Source organism: Cyprinus carpio, chromosome A16, assembly GCF_018340385.1.
Source record: "Cyprinus carpio isolate SPL01 chromosome A16, ASM1834038v1, whole genome shotgun sequence".
NCBI classification, from domain to species: Eukaryota; Metazoa; Chordata; class Actinopteri; order Cypriniformes; family Cyprinidae; genus Cyprinus; species Cyprinus carpio.
Window position 1 is genome coordinate 10,479,878 of NC_056587.1, and position 19,642 is coordinate 10,499,519.

General features: G+C 38.1%; 1 pseudogene; it reads left to right on the forward strand.

The window, feature by feature from the left end:
• Window positions 1–106: 106 nt before the first annotated feature.
• LOC109080536 lies at window positions 107–19,357 on the forward strand (annotated as a pseudogene).
• The last annotated feature ends 285 nt before the right edge of the window (window positions 19,358–19,642 follow it).

Genomic DNA, 19,642 nt, shown 5'->3' on the forward strand with positions numbered 1-19,642 from the left:
GAGCTCGAATGAGCGTGCGCGAAATGCTGACGATTGGGCGCATAGGCTACTGTTTCCTGACAGCAGACTTGACGCGACTGCGGCGCACAGTATGAAGGTTGCTTGATTTGTAGTCGTTGCTGCGGAACTCAGTGATGGTGGCTCGCGTGAAGGTAACCTCACATTGATCACCGTTTGGGGTTACCAGCAGGTAGCGCTACCTCGCACACTCACCCGAAGAGGAAAAAAAAAAAAAAAGTTTTGAGTGTTGCTCTGAGATTTTACGCTTGCGCAGAACAGGTTGCCTGGCCAGTTCCTCTGGTTGACTTACCTGAGAGGTACATCAGTTTCGTTCAGTAACAGAAAGGAACTAACGCGTCGTCATTCAGCCGAGCCTGGACTCCGCCGAGCGCGAGGAGAAGAAGTTCTATTAAAAGCGCAAATAGCCTACTTTTTATTCAAACGAAGAGATTGAAAGGAACGTAGTATTTTCTCGTGGCTTCTGGCAGGTGCGCGCTTGTTTTCCAGCCCGTACGCCACGAGGAAACAAAGCTCGTGACAGGTCGCCATATCCCGACTTGCTCCCGCTGCATTGAACGGCTCAGTCCGGTAGACGCCGCCTTTCTTCGTCGCGGAAAGCCTGAAAAAACAGCTGGATGCCTTCCTCTTGAGGGTCCGGTATCGGTGCCGTTTTCCCTGGTTGATTAAAGCGCCGTCTCGCGGGAAAAAAGATGATGGGTTTTCTGCGCAGGACGTTTAGCCGACGGTCAAAACGACGCTTTCGGACGTCAGAGGAGCTGGAGGGGACCGGCAGAGGCGGAAACGCGGTGCTTCAGGCGCACCAGCAGCAGGTGATTCACGCGCCGATCGTAGTGACCGGGGGAGCCGTGGTCCACATCCCCGCCGCGGGCAACAGCAAAGACGCCATCACATGCAGAGTCCTGTTGCTGGACGGATCGGATGTCAGCGTGGAGTTACCGGTGAGTGGAGGACTTTTCGTCAGAGAAAAGTCACCTTGATTGTTTTGAATGTAGAGTTTTTACGGTAAAGTTGGGTTTTAACAGCCTGTCACTGTGTTTAACTACCTGTCCCGGTAGTTGAGAGGTACACGGATGGAGCTCGTGCTCCCGTCCTCATGTTTACTTCCCACCCACAGCGACCGCTCAACCTGTCACACACAAACCTGCAGATCCCCTCGAGCACTGGGAGCTTTCACTGAAAATGAAACAAACAGGGAGAAAAACACACAAGGAGTTTCACTCTCATTCTCTCTGTCAAAGTGTTTAACAGAAATAAATTCCCATGTGTTGACTGCGGTCGAGGAACCAGTTAAGCGCTTGACCTTTGGTCCCACTCTTGCAAGTCGCGCCATGAAATGTCGATCACTTTCTGAGTGACCGCTCATCTGTTTCTAACTATCAGTATTGTCCGTGCTCTGCTGAATGTCTCATTTTAACACTATGCCGTCTCTACTTGGAGCGTAATTTTGTGTAATTTGAGTTCTATCCAAGCAACATCCATTGACATTTTGAGAAGGAAATGTGACAGGTTGTAGCTTTTTTTTTCTCATTTATTCTCTATAAATTTATTCTCAGCCAATGAAAGCATTTCCAAAAAAAAACCAAGACATTAAGCTCTACCTGTCACCAAGCAACAGACAGAAAGCCTGTGTCTTAAGAATGTGGATCTTTCCTCGAATTTGTGTCTCAAAGTACAAAGAAATGCTATTAATTTAGAATATCTAAATAACGATTAGCTAATAAAATAAACTGGACAATGTAATTTCTTTCACTTAAAAAAGTTAATAAATAATTGAGCAAATAATTGAACATTGTTAGGCTACATCTTTTTACGAACTGAATCATTTGGACATGCATGTGTTAACATGACAGCATATAGAATAAACACATGCTTGTAGTGTATAAGCTATCAGGTTGCTTGTGTGTTGGCTAACTAAAACCGACATCTATGCTCAGTCGTAATTGTAATCGAGTGATAAAGACGAGATTACCCATCAAAAATTCTCACAGTGTATGGAGAAGAGATGACAGGTTTTTAGACCAAAATCATTGGCTGGGTCTGAATTAACATACTCCCTAAATAGGTACTTCTCTTGAATTTAAGTATGTACTTCTGTATTGTATGAATCTAATCCAAACATTACCATCAATCTAACGAAAAATATATAGCCTCTGTGTTTGTTTCCTTGCGCAAAGTGCATTTCTGGTTTACAACGTTCCCTGTTCAAAGTTTTCTGTAATCACTCGGCTCTAGCTCCACTCCATGTTTTTTATTTCCCTCGCTGGTGAGAGAAACCCGCTTTGAGCGATCATGAAGCAAAGAGAAAAAATACAGGCGCTCCCTGCTGTCAAAAAACCTGTTATTCAGGCAAAATCTGCTTCCACACTGGTCACATGATCTGGGCTAGAACGCCTGGTACACAGACACAACCCAAAATGATACAAAAGTATGTCAAAGAATATCAGCACTCTTTTCGATGAACATCACCGGGCCGATCAAGTTGGAGGACTAGAACTGTGTTATACAATTATGTTTAATGGTGAAGATATTCCTTATTTTCAACATAAGCCCTGTAAAAGCCTAAAGCTTGTTGCACGTCATCTATTGTTTTTTTTCACAGACATAGATTTGCTGATCGTTGGTTTATAAATATGGCTGTCATACTCAGACAATGTTATGCTATACAAGTCTGAACATGTTGAAGAATTTGTATAAGGGGCCTTCCCTTTTGTGTGTCATCACTTTAGTGTAACAAATCATACATTTATTGTTCACATATCGGCAGAGAATAGCTCTGAAATATATGTTGATGTATGTATGTTTAAGGGTTATAGTTCAACCTGAACAGCAGCAAGTATCAAAGAGAATAATAGCCATCACCCCCCCTCAGGGTGTGTCCCAAAATCCAGCCACTCTCCTCTGACACTTCAAGCTATTTTTGCTCCGGCCTTGGTTTTTGTGTGCAACTTATATACAGTATGTGTGTGTATTTTTTCATTCTGTCTTTTAGATTAAGTCTGTGTGCCTTGTGGTACTCTTTATAAAGGTCAAGGTGGAGAGGAGCCTTTATCAATCATATATCAAGCACAATAGACTAGTACTTTCAGTTGAAAGGACAATAAGTACATTGTCTGTAAATCCTTCAGGTTTGTATTGTATTGTATTGTATTGTGTTGTAGTATTCACTACATTCAGGCAAGGCAGCTGGCAAAACTCATTGTTTATAAATTTTACAGCATATAGTATCAAGCTTATACAGTGGCTCCAAAAAAGTATTTGGACACTTAAGCCACACTTGTCACTGCATTACATAACAAAATTAAATCAGTCCAACCAAGTGGCTATTAAGCACACATCTTTAGCAAAACATGTCACAAAAAGAGGTTGAATAAAATGTAACTTATTCCTGAAGGCGAAACTGCATTTTCAGCATCATTACTCCAGTCTTCAGTGTCACATGATCCTTCAGAAATAATTCTAATATGCTGAGTTGGTGCTGAAGAAACATTTCTTAATATTATCACTGCTGTAAACAGTTGTGCTGCTTAATATTTTTGTGGAAACGGTGACATTTCTTTGAGGAATAGAACGTTCAAAAGAACAAGTTATTTGAAATTAACACAATGTCTTTAATGTCAATTTTGATCAATTTAATGCATCTTTTGTGAAAAATACATATATATATTTTTTTTTTTTTAAATACAAAATCTTACTGGCCTTACTTTTGAATCGTAGTGCAACTAAAAACAATGGCTTAGAAAAATGGAGGTCACTTATATTAGCAGCTTATTTAATATTTGACTTTGGGGAACTCCAAAACAATGTTGCATTTCTAGGCAGTGCCATAATTAATTTCTTTTACTCTGTAGAGATGCTGATTCACGATTCATGATTGGCTGAGTTCCACTCAGGGAATACTTCTCCTCATGCTCATCATAACAGGGAGCTCCTGCCGTTTCCAGGGCCTATTCTGATCACATGCTCCCTCCTTCACCTCACAACATCCTCAAACCAACAAAAGAAATCAATCAAGCTCCATAAAATGGAACAAATCAATAGCTAAATTCCAAATTCTTTGCATTTCCGGATAGTTTCTGATCTCAGTGGAATGCTGGCCTTGAAAATAAACTGACCATCACAAAGCAGAGATTATCTCCAGAATAGTTTATAGAGTTTTTCCTTCGTGTGTGCTTTTGTGGTCCCCCTCATCTAGACCCTGCATGAAATAGAAAATAGAGACTCTTGATCTGTCTTTGGCCTTTGAAAGTGCTCTGGGATTGTTATTATCCATCAAATGGCTTTGTAATAAGACTGCTCAAAGACAACATTTCTTACCATCATCAGTGTAGAATACCGTTTTGCTGATTAATATTATATAATTATATAACATTTTTATTTCAGGATTCTTTGAACAGAAAGTTCAAAAGAACATTTATTTGAAAGAACATTTATTTGAAACAGAAATTGATTTTAACAATATTAATGTTTTTTACTGTCACTTTTGTATACATTTAATGCATTCTTGCTAAATATAAATATAAATTTTGATCCAAAGAAAAATAGTACTGATTCTGGTAGTTGTGTAGATTACACAGTTTTTGTTATATTGGTAACGATGAAAATATATTTGTCTTTGTGTTCATTTAAAATGAAAAGTTTGAAATTGTATTTATTTAATTAGTTTCTGCTTAACTAGATTTTTATTGTATTTAACCACTTGATCAAAAATTATAGTACTTCTGATTGAAAGAAAAACATTTTCAAAAGACTAAAATTAGTTGAGATGAATTCTGAGATATTTTAAGCTATATCACTCAGCCGTAGTGAGTGCATATGAAAATCAATGTAGCATGTACATCGCTGTGGCTAATCAGGGCCATCATGCCCTGCACACCGGAGCAACTTCTTGCCGCCAACGTACGCCAACCGTACTTCACAGGTTTTTCCCCTTAAACTGTCACAAGATCAGTGTGACGCCCCGAGCTTTCCACAGCTTAGTGATTTATCTTTTGATTTAAATGTGGTGTTCAGAAACACTCCAAGGGACAGGATCTGTTTTGATCAGATTATGTATCATTTTGATCTGGTGGAGGCTGATTACTGTCGGTCTGCAGTTCATGGACCCAGAGCAGGTTGCGGTGAGTTGGCACTTAATGAGCGTCCGTACACGTGTGTGTGTGTGTGGTGTGTGTGTGTGTGTGTGTGCTGTGTGCGTGCATGTGCGTGTGGCAGTGACCTGTTTTTCTATAAGCTGCAGCTCTTAGACTATAAATGAGAAATGTTCACACTGTTCAGTGTGAAACAGCCACTCAACATCAATCAGAACAACAGGATTTTCTTTTTCTCAGCACTCAGACTAATAACAAACTCTTTGTCTTGTTCCCTCTCCTTCCCTCCCACTGTCTCCCCCAATCCTCCCATGCTGTTTTCCGGCTCTCTTCTACTTCACATTTTCTTATGTTTTCAGCAATGGTTGGATGCAGCCAAGCCCATAAAAAAGCAGATTAGATGTGAGTAGTCATAAGACATCTCTCTCTCTCTCTCTCTCTCTCTCTCACACACACACACACACACACACACACACACACACACAACACACACACACACACACACACACACACACACACACACACACATACATACAAGTAGTTATTGTGGAGTTGTTTAGTTGGCTGGTCACAGATGGTTGATGACCTTGGGCTCATAATTTACTGTTGCCTTAGTGACTAGTGACAAGTGTTTACGAGTGTATACTATGGGGTTGTGTGACTAGAGGCCAATCTCTATGTATGCTGTGCAAAGACATACCCCACGCAGATCACTAAAAACAAAGTTGTTGGATGGAGAAAGGGAGAGATGGAAGTAGCATCAATATAATTGGATTTTCAAGCACTGATTTAAAATATTTCAGTCCATGCAACTTGTGTGCAATCCAAAAAAAAAAAAAAAAAAAAAAAAAGACCATGTTGCCAGTGAAATGAATCCATTGATTCAGTCTCTCTGGCGTTTTTCTATATTACAGCATAACCGCTTTTTCAACACAGTTTTAAAAGCCGTTGAGTCACACTGAATCAACATTAGCTGACTTATGCCTGTTTCTATGACAACAATCTTTCATAACCTTAAAAGAAATGCTTCTTGTCTTTTTCCCCCGTTAAAGTTTATGTACAAAGTTTCATAGTCATTGACATTGAGTGTCTGTTTCATTCTGGTATACTCTTACTCATAAAATCTCTCTGTTGTAGTTGGACCTCCATACAGATTCATTTCAGGGTTAAATTCTATTCTTCAGAGCCAAATAACCTTCACGAAGAGTTCACCAGGTAAACAACAGTAGTCATATATGCCTTTACCTTGTCTGTCTTGTAAGCTATTTAATTCATCAAACTGAGATTTTTAAAGGGATAGTTCACCCAGAAATGAAAAATTGTCGTCATTAATCACCCCCATTTTGTTCAAATCTGGCTTACTTTCTTATGTGAAACAAAGAAGATGCTTGCCTCTACAATATCCTTTCATCTCCACATAATGAATGAATGAACCCTGCAGATAACAAGCTCCAATATGACAAAAAGGTGCTATAAAAACATAATAAATGTTGTCCATAGGGTTCATGTGCTATATTGTCTTCTGAAGTAACATAAAGTTAAACATTTATAATATTGCTTCAGAAGACTGAAATACTCTTGAGTGTGAGTACAAAGCATTTTTAATTTTGGGTGAATTATTATTTTTTTTAATAGAAGAGAGATTTTTCAATGTATCTGTCAGTTACATTTAGAATACTTTTCCCATCATCAAACACTCACTTTAATCTTTAAAAACATTTTATTTAATAATACTATAAATATAATCTTAACAAATCTCAACATAAATAACAATTTTGCCTTATTGTATTTTATATTGTTGTGCTCCCTAAATTTATTTGTAGCATTTAAAATTATTTGGGTTTGTTTATGTATTTATTTATTTATTTTAATCTGTTGATTTTTTTTTTTTTTTTTTTTGACAAATTAGTTAACAATTATCTGCTTATCATATTTGCCAGATTTTTAATGGTTCATCCCTATTATGTATGGTATCATATCTGCACTATAATATTTGACTTATGACTATGTAACCACTTTTTTTTTGCAGGTATCTCTTCGTACTGCAGCTTAGACAAGACATACTGTCCGGCAAGTAAGAAATTACGCTTACCTCACAAAGACGTGCACAAACATGCACATGCAGCGGAAAAAGAGAGCCTTTCATATCCCCCTTATTGCCCTGTGTCACACCTCTGACCCTCCCTCTGTTACAATGCACATACAGTGAGGCAGGTTTCTACCGGGGTCCAATAAAAAGCTCTGTTTCAGTGTGTATATCTGGGTCTGGTCTCCTGGGTGCTGCTCTGCTCCTTTTTAATAAAAGAAACCTCCAATGAGAACCAACACACAGCTTCTAACGATTTAAGAGCACAGATACAGTCCGACACACTTTCCCACACAGGGGGCACACACTTTCTTACATAAACACGGGGGTCCCGTCATCTCACATTTTACGGAAGTGGATTTTGACCATTATTGAAAGTGCTTTTGCTTTGAAAATGCATGAACGTTACCTTTTTTATGCAGCAAACACATTTAGTGGCTGTTTTAAGGGTCATTAATTCTCTTCTTCTTCCCCGAGCAGGTTAAAGTGTCCATATGATGTGACTGTGGAACTCGGGGCTTATTGCTTACAAAGTGAGTTCTGTGTGATTTATGGGCAGTTTGTTTGGACTTTTTTCATTGTGTTTGCATATTTATAGCAGATTTTTGCCTTTTCATTTCCATTTCTTCCTTTTCATGTGTTAATAGGTGAACTTGGGATTGTGATCCATTAGAAACACTCTACTGTGTTGGTATCAGAGTTTCGCTTTTCACCCAAACAGACAGAGCTGATGGACGCGGACATCTACCACAAATGGGCCGAGTGCAGGTAAACCCCATCTGAGTCAGATTTCTTATCCCTACCTGATACACTCTTAAAAAATAAAGTTTCCAAAAGGAGGTTTCTGTAGCAATGCAATTTTGGGTTCCCCAAAGAAACTTTAAGTGAACAGTTAATTAAAAGTACCATTTTAGTTCTTAGTATGAAGAATATTCCAATATCTAATGAACATTTTCCATTATATAGAACCTTTTGTGTGCAATAGAAAAGTTACATTTATGTTAGAGGTTGTTCATGGTAGCACTGATGCCATTAAAGAACCTTAAGAGTATACTATACAGTTTGGCGCAGTACTGTATGTCCTGACATACAAGTTGATGAACGTGAAAGTACTATGCAACTTGACTAATCATAGCCAATCAGAAAACATTTAATGTTCAATATTAAAACACTGAACCACTGAGCAAGCAACCAACAAAATGTAGTTTCACAGTCTGGTTAGGACAGAAAGTAAGATTAACAGAGATTTACTGCTTTATGCTTTGTCACATTGCACGGTGTAAGATTGTGCTTTGAATGAAGTTTTGAATGACTGAAGTGTCAGATTTGGTCTCACTTAATTAGATTTGGGCACTTTCATTTGCTAGTGGTAATCACACTTGAACTGTTTACATGTATTGAACATGAACTGAAAACTCGGCCTCCCTGTGGTTTTAATTAAATCCTCAGCTCTGCATTTGACCCCGTTTTAAGAGCAATCATCAGAGTCAGCGTGCTACTGTACAAGTACGTGCTCCGCTGAAGATCATTCCCTACAGATGAGATGTTGCATTTGTTTAAATGTGTCTGGACTGTTTGTTATTCTTGGAAATGAAATGAGAAATTTTGAGACTTTATAGACCTGGGGGTTGAAAATATGCAGTGCAAGACAAATAATGGTTTGAATTGAATTCTTGCAGATTTTGTCAGCCGGTGTAGATATTAGAGCACAGAGCAGAGGTATAATGTGAGAGGATTTCCAGGGGTTAATAAAAAATTTCAGCAGAACTTTGGAAGCACTTGATGGGACATATGGCAAATGCTGTCAGGCTGTGCAAGAGGGAGCTGCTGTAGTCTAGCCATGAAATGACAGGGCACACTGGACAAAGAGTTGAATGATGAGTTATGGTGTTCATTACGGCTCGTGAGTTAGAAATGTTCACCACCAGAACATCTCTCTACAGGGGAATGAGTCCTTCCCAAGCTGAGCTAAATTTCCTGAATAAGTGCAAGTGGCTGGAGATGTATGGAGTGGACATGCACTTTGTGAAGGTGAGATCATTCCCTTTAGTTCATTTACTCCTTCCAGTACTTGGATTTCAAGGATTAGTTTTAAGATTGTATTCAATTCTTGGTTTCATTATCTTTCATTATACCTTCACAATAGGGGAATTATCTCCATCAATAAGTGCTCTATCATAATGCTGTACTTTACAAAGACAATATTATACCCATAATACCTCCATTACATCTTTCTGTATTATTATACCCTGTTAAAAGCTGCACTTATTCCTTCACAACAGCAGCTGAATTGATCTCTATAATAGCATTATCAGAAGTAATATCCACCTATTCATCAATCAATTTAATGCATCATCTCTTAAAAGTACCTGTGATATCAGTTGGTACACTACTGTTCAATTTTTTTGGGTATGATTTTATTTTTCAAAGAAATAGGACTGCACATTATCATCATTAATCATTCAAAGTACACTAATGTTATTCTGAGTGCTTAAGATGTGTTTTTATTTCTACGGGTTATCTTAAGGGTTTTCCATTATTTTAATTTTAGTTTTAGTATAACATTATAAAACTATGCATATTTTTACTTTTTTATTTTAAAGAAGAAACCAATCCAATGTATCGTTCACATTTGAGGCTTAATACTATAGAAAAGCAATAAAAGCTTTTCAGTTAAAGTGTCTTCAGCTTGTTTATTTTCACTAAAAATATAGCATGCCATTGCTTCAAACAATGATATAAACATCATTCATTGTAAATTGTGATAATCCGAATTAATAATTGCAATTTCAAGGGAATAATCGACAATTATGATTTGTCATAATCATGCAGCCCTACAAAGAAATTATTTTATTCAGCATGGATGCATTAAATTGACCAGTTTATGGTGTTATAAATATTTCTATTTCCAATAAATGCTGTTCTTTTGAACTTTCTATTCATCAAAAAAAATCCTGAAAAAATTATCACCTAGCCACAAAAATATTAAGCAGCACAACAGCTCAACATAGATAACAATTATTATTATTATTATTATTATTATTATTATAATTACACTGTAAAAATATATTAAAACATAAAATAGTTTTTTTTTTTTTTTTTTACTGTATTTTGGTCAAATAAATGCAATCTTATATAATAAATGAGCATAAGAGAACTGTCAAAAAATAAATAATAATACCCCAACCCAAACTTTTGAACGGTAGCGTGTTTATTATACCTGTTCAGTTAAACCTGTGTAATATCCTTGTGAGACTGCTGTGTAAAAGTGCTCTATGCTGACGTGCAGGGACGGGATGGAGGAGAATATGCTCTGGGACTCACACCAACTGGAATCCTTGTTTTCGAGGGATCCAGCAAAATTGGTCTCTTCTTTTGGTGAGATTCACAGATACACCCCTGTTGTTCTGACCAGTAGCTGGGTCTTAACTCTTCAGTCATGGCTGATATTTCTCAACATCATGTATGTAAATGTTTCCAATCAGGCCTAAAATAACCCGTCTTGACTTTAAGAAGAACCGACTTACATTAGAGGTGGTGGAGGATGATGAGAAGGTAAGTTTTACATACACAAAATTGCACTCACTTATCTGTGCTCACACTCTTTACATTCCTTTGTACCAGGGTCCTTCAGCCTTGGTTGATGTGTTTACATAAGCTTGTAAAATAATCACTAGTGCCGTGGAGTCATACTTGTACAATTCAATTTAGTTTTGCATTTTAAGGTGGCAGAAACAATTAAATATTTAGCTTAAATTGATTAAATTTATTTATTTAGCTTAGTAAAATATTAAAAAACTCATGAATAATTTGGAAATCCCTGTGCTCTATATTTTTAAGTGCTCTAAAAACGTTCTTTTGCACCTGTATGTTTGTGCATGCAGGGCCGAGAGCAGGAGCACACGTTTGTGTTTCAGCTTTCGAGTTCTCGGGAGTGTAAGCACTTATGGAAGTGTGCAGTAGAGAGCCACGCCTTCTTCCGGCTCAGACAGCCAACCCACAACAAGAGCAACCACAGTGACTTCACACGCCTCGGCTCGCGGTTCAGATTCAGGTCCATACACACACGTACACCTATTCTGGCAACATATTTACACTGTCACCTTTTTTTAAGTGTCATGTTGTTTGTGTTTACAGTGGAAGGACTGAATATCAGGCCACACGTAGTGGTAAAGTCAGGAGAGCAAGCACTTTTGAGAGAAGACCAAGTAAAAGATATCCCTCACGGGCCCAGTCTATGGTCAAAGGTAGGTCTGTGTGCTGTATCTTCTTCCAATAATCAACCTTATGCATTCCTGACATGCTTAATGTCTGTGTCTGCCCAGCATCTGACTCTAAAGCCTTTAAATGCTGCTTTATTGCAAGTATCACATCACATATGTCATGTTCATATGACTGCTTTTGTCTTTCACAGCCATAACTCCAGCAAAACATCCACATCTAAGGTAAAGCCACACAAACACGATTGTGAGCACTCTGATATAAAAACATGCTTTTTTAATTTAGTTATTTTTGTTGTGCTTAAGTAATGTAGAATTATTATTGTGTAATCAAAGTTTCTCTCTCCATTCTGTAGTTGCACAGACCAGCCCTGAATCAAGCTTAACACCGGTACTCTTTCAATATCTTTCATCCTGTAAATGATTATTTCAGTAAAAAATAAGTGTGGGGATTTAGTAACTACATCAGGGATTTTTAGACTGGTGTTCTAAGGCCTTTTTATTTTGTAAATTGTTTTAGGGTTGTCAGATTTTACATATTAATTTAATATGTTTTTATTAAATGATATTTTTAATGTTTTCATTCTGTTTTTTTAAAAGTCAGGTCCAAAATTATGGTTGTTTTATTTTATAGACAGTGTAAACAGTAGGAAATATGATTTTAAGACACAATTCTCTGTATTTATTGTAAAATATTTCTTGTGAAAAGTGCTAGATATATTTTAGGGTCCTTTGCAAAATGAACATCATATTTGAGGACCCATTTGCAAAAAATTTGAAAACTAATATAAGATGGAGAAAATTATTTTATATTTCAGTGCTTTTAGTATCTCCTTCCCACAGGAAACTTTGTGTTAACTCACAAATGTATAGTTTTTTACAAAAGTCAAAAATCTCAAAAATTTGCAAGCAAACGCAAAGTTTCTCAGGGAAATGTAAAAGTTTTTTTCAAGAGAAGGCACATGCAAAAGTTTTGCAAGAGTGCTTCTCAGCAGAACACAGTACACAGAACACAGCGAGAGAATGCAAAAGCATTTAAATAACATTTTTCCTCTCATCACTATTTTTTTCCCCATCATCATGTCCCTTTAGGGGTTCTGTAGAAAACCTGAGGCTTGAGACTCATTTCTCCAAAGAACATTCATGAAATGTCTTTTTTTTTTTTTTTTCCAAAGACTGATATTTAGCCGACTCAGTTCTTAATGGTGAAGTAACTGGCAAGAGGCTTCACTCATATGAATCATATTTTTTCTCATGTTTCCCTCCAGTATAAGCACAACATTCCAATTGCACAGGAACCCTGGAAAAGACAACATCCGTCTAGTCTGACCCCTCCTCTATACGTACAGCCTATGGAACTGGGGACAAAAAACGTTCCACCCACACACAGGTATACATTTTTATCTACCAAAACTGAAAGATAAAGCCTCTGCCAATCTTTCAGTTTCTGTAAAAAAATCACAAAATGTAGGCTGATCTCATCTGTGTTTCACCTGCATGTGCATATGTGTCTGATTTAGACCCTCCAATGTGGACAGACCCCCTGCGAGCAGTGGTGGGTTTGGTGAGAGCGGTTTGATTGAGCACAGTGGCAGGAGTGTGTCAATCGTGCACAGAGACAAAGTTATGACTGCGCTGTGAGCATGTGAAAGAGTGTTTGGATGAGCTGCTCACCTTAGTAAAAGAGACCTCTGAATGCTCGCATCCAGTCACAGTCTGTCATCCATCTGCATCATCACACCTGCAGGAGTCTCATCCGTTGCTTGTGATCATCCATCATGTGACATGTCTCAACAGACCAAAGCATCCTGAAATAATAAAAACATATTCAGCATATGCAGGACCTTGACGTCTGACTCTGACAATCTGCATGTTGATAGCTTTTAGAGTTTTGCATGATTTCCGATAAATTTTAGAACTAGCAAACTACCTGAAAGAGGATGTCAGGATATGTAACTGCTGCTGTTGTGGCTTCATATTCTATAGCAAGGTTGCTCAGTTTTTGTCCCAGCGCTACTCTTAAATCATCAGATCCATCTCACCAAGCTGTTAAAAATTACAGACAAGTGTGCCTGGACCTCCAGACTGAGCACTGTTGTTCTAGATTATAGCCTATTTTTTATCATTTTAGTTCATAGATTTGTGCATATTATGTCAGAAAGTTTACTTTTAAGTGCAAATCTCTCATGCCAAGCACCTCACTGTTTACAAACCTTGCTTTACTTAATTTAAATTCACCTTGAAAGTACTCATGACTCTGTTCTATATGTGCTACTGATCATTACGTATTTGATGAAGTGTTAAGTTAGAAACCTTTGTGTTTGGAAAATCCATCGAAATCTGTTCAATCGGCAAGGGACAGGGGCTTTTAATGATTACAGACTGCTGCAATTAGGCCTGCCTAAATAAATGTGTTTGCACTAATCGACTCAATTTTATTGATTATGTAAACGCTTGACATTTGCTTCTCATTTTTGTATTAACATTTGCACTGTTCCATTTTCTGTTTAATAACACCATTTGCATAAACAGTTGTTGTTGTTCCATCCATTGAAATTACTTTAATAAGCACTGTTATTAAATTAGAAAGCTGTGTGCATGTTTCTGCATGTCATTTTACTGTGGTTATTCATAACTTGCTACTTGGAAAACAAATCAATAAAAAAGTACCAGCTCAGGTTTGCATTGGTCATATGCTGGTGTTAGTTGTGTGGTGAATGCATATAGGATCAATAAAGATGACACATGCCATTTGGTTGCATGTGCCAGTGAGTGTCTAGATGTGTATGAATGAACTTGAGAGTCTCTTGTTCCCTGAATCTTTACGTCATACAGTCTAAGATATATGGAGCTGTCATATGTAGCATTGTACACTGTGTAATTGTGCATTGTTTTATAGTTTCCCTTTAAGCACTGCAGACACCCGGAGGTTTAGTGTGGAAGAGAACGAAGCTCCTCATTTTGGAAAGATCCATCACTGCTACCATCGCCATGGATACGAAAAACAGGAAGCACTGTGCCTCACGACAGCTAAACCTAGTGAGTCCTGAGTCTGACTAGAGCTGCTTGGCTTGGGTGCTGCTATTATATATGTTAAATAATCAAGAACTTATTCGTGTGTTTGAACGAGTCGGTTAAGTAAATGATTAGTGACTCATGTATGGAGATAGAACTGTTGCATAATTAAACATATTGACAAATAAATAGAATGAGAATCCACAAGTAAATATTAGAGTTTCACAAACATGAATTAAATTTACAAATAAATAAAATGAGATTTCACAAATATCTATTTATGTCACAAACACAACTTTGCCTGGCATTCATTTGTGGATCTTGAAACATTTCTAACGACGAAACGCTGACAAATCCACAGATGCGTGGACTCCGCCCACCGTCTACTCAAGTCAGAAAATAGCCACACTTCCCTGGCCAATCGTTGCACGGTCTCTCTTTAACCGTAACGTTTTGCTGTTATCTGATTGGCTTGAGTAGACGGTGGGTGGAGTCCACGGGGTGATCGCGTTCTATGCGGATCTTTGGGATGGTTGCGATTTGACCCGAGGTCTCTTCACACCAAGCGGCAGCCTGCCGCTCTCCCTCGTGAAGCCAACAAGGAAGTAACTTAAACTGTAATTTGTCAACTGGCTGTTAGAGGCTGGCTGCAAAAGGGAGACAATCTCATAGACTCCCCATGTTAAAATGTCCAACTTTACAGCAGAAAAAAAACATGTTTACAGCCTGGTTCAAAAAAAATTATTTTTGGTCTATATAGCTAATTTTGCCCTTCATGACAACTGTGAGGGGGGTGAATTTTTCTTTTATAACTCATCGGTTTAAATTATATTAAGCATTGAAATTCTGCATAATTAAGGGCATGGCCACTTGAGTGACAGGTGGATTGCTGCTGCTGTCACCGCTGGCAAGCAAGGTGGGCGTGGTTTCAGCAACCAGCTCCTGTCTCTTTACCCATTTTCGATTATCCGGGAGTGACACACATTGACGCGCTGCCAAGATGGCCGCCTCCGCCCACTTTGAGCTTCAAAAACGCTCTTCATAAATCTACGGGTGACGTCACGGACACTACGTCCATGTTTTTATACAGTCTATGCTTTACACACAAAGTGATAACTATAACAATACCTATTAGCATCCATACCAATGGAAAATAACGTTATGATTAGTATTAGCGCTGCTTGTCGCTTTAAAGATTGCTTAGGGAGCGTTCACACCAAAGATGATAACAATTAAGTTTTAACAACCAAAAAAAGAACATTAGCCTAACAACCAATCAGAAAAAAAGCACAGGCTTTTTTTTTTTTTTTTATAAGTTTTTTTTAAAAGAGTTTTTTGTCTATTGAAATTTATTTTTGGGGGGGAAGACATTTAATGAGCTAAACAATTGGCATGTTGTTAAACAACAGCACAATCCACTGAACACACAGTAGGCCTGCTTCTATCGCGCTCAGCCTTGTTTTCATTACTCTCAAAAATGAAATATGCTGCTACCCTCACTAAGGTCTATTGGACTTTACTCTGTGAATGCCACTCTGCCAATCAAATTCGACGAGTGAAACTAACTTTTAAAATTCAAAATACGGATGCTGATGTGTTTGTTTACATCAGAAGCTTGGGTCGTGTCTCCTGGGCTCCCGGATGAGTTGGATCGAGCTCTGCAGAAGCAGCTAGAAGCAGAACCTGCAGCCTGGCCGGCTCTCCACATCAACATAGACATGGTCAGTTATTGAGATCACAGCCACCTGGAACATAAAGAAAATATTTGTATGGATGTTTTATGCCATATAAATAAGTATTCAATTCCCTCTGTAACTACAGGCAGAGGAAAAACCACTTTCTGAGAAAAGTCTTCCTTCCTCCCCTGCAGTTTTACAGGAACAGCTGAAGAGCAACATCTCTAAAGTAACTGCTCTCACAGACAGACAGCAAGAACATGACACTCTATTAATAAAAGCTGATGCAAAGTTAATTTGTCTATTTATATATCTGCATCCAAAGTACCTGAAAAAACAGGTAATTCCAGCTAAAGGTGGTCAAGTTTAAAGTTGCAATGAAATGGAAGTCAGTAAGACGTTTCGATTAAACATCATGAATTCTTTTTTTAAATGAAACACATACATGGATGAATCGTTCACAATAATATCTGTAACATGCAATTATAAAATAGATAGGTGAATTTTAATTTCATGCTCACTTTAATGTTTAAGCAGCTTGATTAGGTCTCCTGTACCATATCTAAGGTAGTCTAACAATCCTAAAGTTGACCGAGATCTACCAGGTTGACCTCAGCCATAACCAGAATTAGGTTTTCTGCAGTGATGCCATAGAAGAACTTAGTGTGAAGAACATTTTTTAAATCTGATTTATATTTTTGTGCTTTAAAGAACCTTTTGTGTAATGGAAAGGCTCCATGGATGTTAAAGGTTCTTCATGGAACCATTAATGCCAATAAAGAACCTTTATTTTTATAGCCTAAAACCAGTTTGACCAGCTAGGAACCACATAAAGCCACCTACCTTCTTAGCTGGATTTTGGAAAAAAGCCAAATATAGTACTATACACAAACCAATTATAACAGTTTATAAAGCACAAATACTGTATTGAGGCTACAGAATGAGGGCATGTGACAGTAGCAGAGAGATCATGCATAGCTTGTACTCTGCTCTATCCTACTGTAGCATGCCACCCAAAGTGATAGTGGAACCTCGAAGGGGAACTCTTCAAGTGGAGACCAAACTGACAGGTGAGAGCAGCAGGTGTACCAGCTCTGGAAGTTCTCAAATGGTTTTCAAACATCAGAAACCATCAAGTGTCTTTGTCTCTGTGTGTTACATTCACTGATTTTGGCTTCCTATCTCAGGTATCCCAGCTCTTCACAGGATTCAGGATCAAGCAGTATGAACACAGAGAAGCCCAGAGTGGACCGGCGCAAACGCCTTGTCAGACAGTTCAGCTTGTGAGTCACTAGACAAAATACAGTGTTTATCACCTGGAGCCTTTTAGATTTAACAGTGAGGCCTCTCTTGATTTTTTTTTATTTCTCCTATAGTAACCATAGTGATGAAGATGACCTCCCTGAGGCACTTGCAGCCATCTCCTCCCAGTGCAATATGGGAAAATCCTCCTCAAACAGCTCCTTGGACAAACAGGTCCAACCACCCATATACCCACCAGTAAGATTTATTATGCCCGCTCGAGATGCAATCAAAATTTATTTTTCAATCAAAAGGTTTTTCAGTTACTGAAGTCATTGTAGAAAGGCTCTGTTCACAGTTTGCCTGGATTACTTTATTCTACAAGAGAAATATCCAACAACAAATATCCAATTTAGGGAGACAGGGGAAATTATAATGAAGAAAAAAATTAACCAGTGCACATTTAAAGGGATAGTACACTTAAAGTGAAAATCCTGTAATCATCCACTCACCCTCACTCCAAACATGGTCGACTTCCTTTCTTGTACTGAACACACACACACACAAATATGTTTTTGAAGAACATCGTAAATCAGACATTTTTCTAAATATCTTCTTTATTTGTTCCTCAAAGGAAATGCAGTAAGTTATTTTTTAGCGGACTGTCCCTTTAAGTTAATGATAGTAATATTCTCAAAAGGGATCCACACATTAGTGTACGTTAGTACATATTTATATACACACGTATGTGTGTTTTGTTAAATTGTGAAATATAAAGGGGGTTCATATTGCCAGTGTATTTGTCGATACATTAATGTATGCTCTAGTCCAGCTGACACAATCTGTCTCGATTTAGAAAGTGAAACTCTGTTTTAAGTTGATTACCTTTAGCATTATGCATTCCCCTTTGGCCAGTTGTAGCCTGGTAGCGATGACGCATATTCGCCTCGAGTGGCACTGTTCACGCGGTCGCGCGCGACTCCCCCGCCACTAACAGCCACCGGCTATGCACCTTATTTTAATGTAAGAGCATTTTTTAACTTAAATGTGCCAAGCTTCCGGTGTCAGCCTCCAGTTATTTTAGCAGTACAACAATAATCATTATGCTGTTTGTACTATTTTTAAAGTAGTTTACTACATTGTTTACTGCACTTTGTTTGCTGCACTTTTAGTTACTCACCTATAGAACGTATACGGTGTATGTATATGTAAATAAGGTGAATACTGTAGCCTATGCTTTAGTTATATCACAAAATAAAATGTAACCATTGTTTCTGATATACATCCACTGATATGCAGTAACAGTTTTGTTTGGTTTATTACAAATATAATATATATTGCCTATACATATTACTTTAATCACTGGAGATACTGTATGTGACAATATACAGACCTTTTTTTCTTCTCCATAGCAGAAGGATACGTCACAATTAAAGTGTGACAACTCTCCACTGTTCTTTCCAAGTCCAGTACCCCACCTGCTTCCATATGCTACACATACAGAAAGGTAACATATACACACACACACACACACACACACACAAAACAGTCAGGCCCTTTCCAAGATTTTGAATAATTCATAGATACATTTTCCTGATGTATATCTGCTTTCCTATCTCTGATTATTCATATCTTTCTTTTGTTATGCGTTTGTCTATTTTTCTTTCCATCTGTTGATTGTGGGTCTCAATGTTTTTTCTCTTGATTGTTCCCATCCTTCTTTCTATTCATCCGTCTGTCTTCGAATGTGTGAAGCTCTGAAGACCTGCGGATGGAGAGAGAGAAACTGCTGAGGGCTCTGTTAATGACAGAACTCTAAGACAACACACACACACATACAACACAACTGCTGACAGACCACAAAACCTACACAGACAATAAGAGCCCTTAAAGGGGTCATATGATGCGATTTTTCTTTCTCTTTGGTGTGTTACAAGCTCTTGGTGCATAAAGAAGATCTGTAAAGTTGCAAAGACTAAAGTCTCAAATCTATTTATAAAAGTTAAGACTTGTCCACGCCCTCCTAAAACGCCTCGTTTAAACACGCCCCCACATGTCTACGTCACGATGTGGGAAGAGTTGCATAACACCACCCAAATGTTCATGCAAAGAATGAAGGCATAACTTTTATTCTCGCTGTAGTATTGTTGTTGCCACCGCCGCCCTGTTGTGGAGATGCTGTGTGTTTCACTGTGAAAGCAAAACTACTTTGTTTAGCCTTCCAAAAGAGGATGATATCTGCTTTGTCATTCCTGGAGCTGATCCGTGCTGATCGCTGAGGAAATACATCAACTT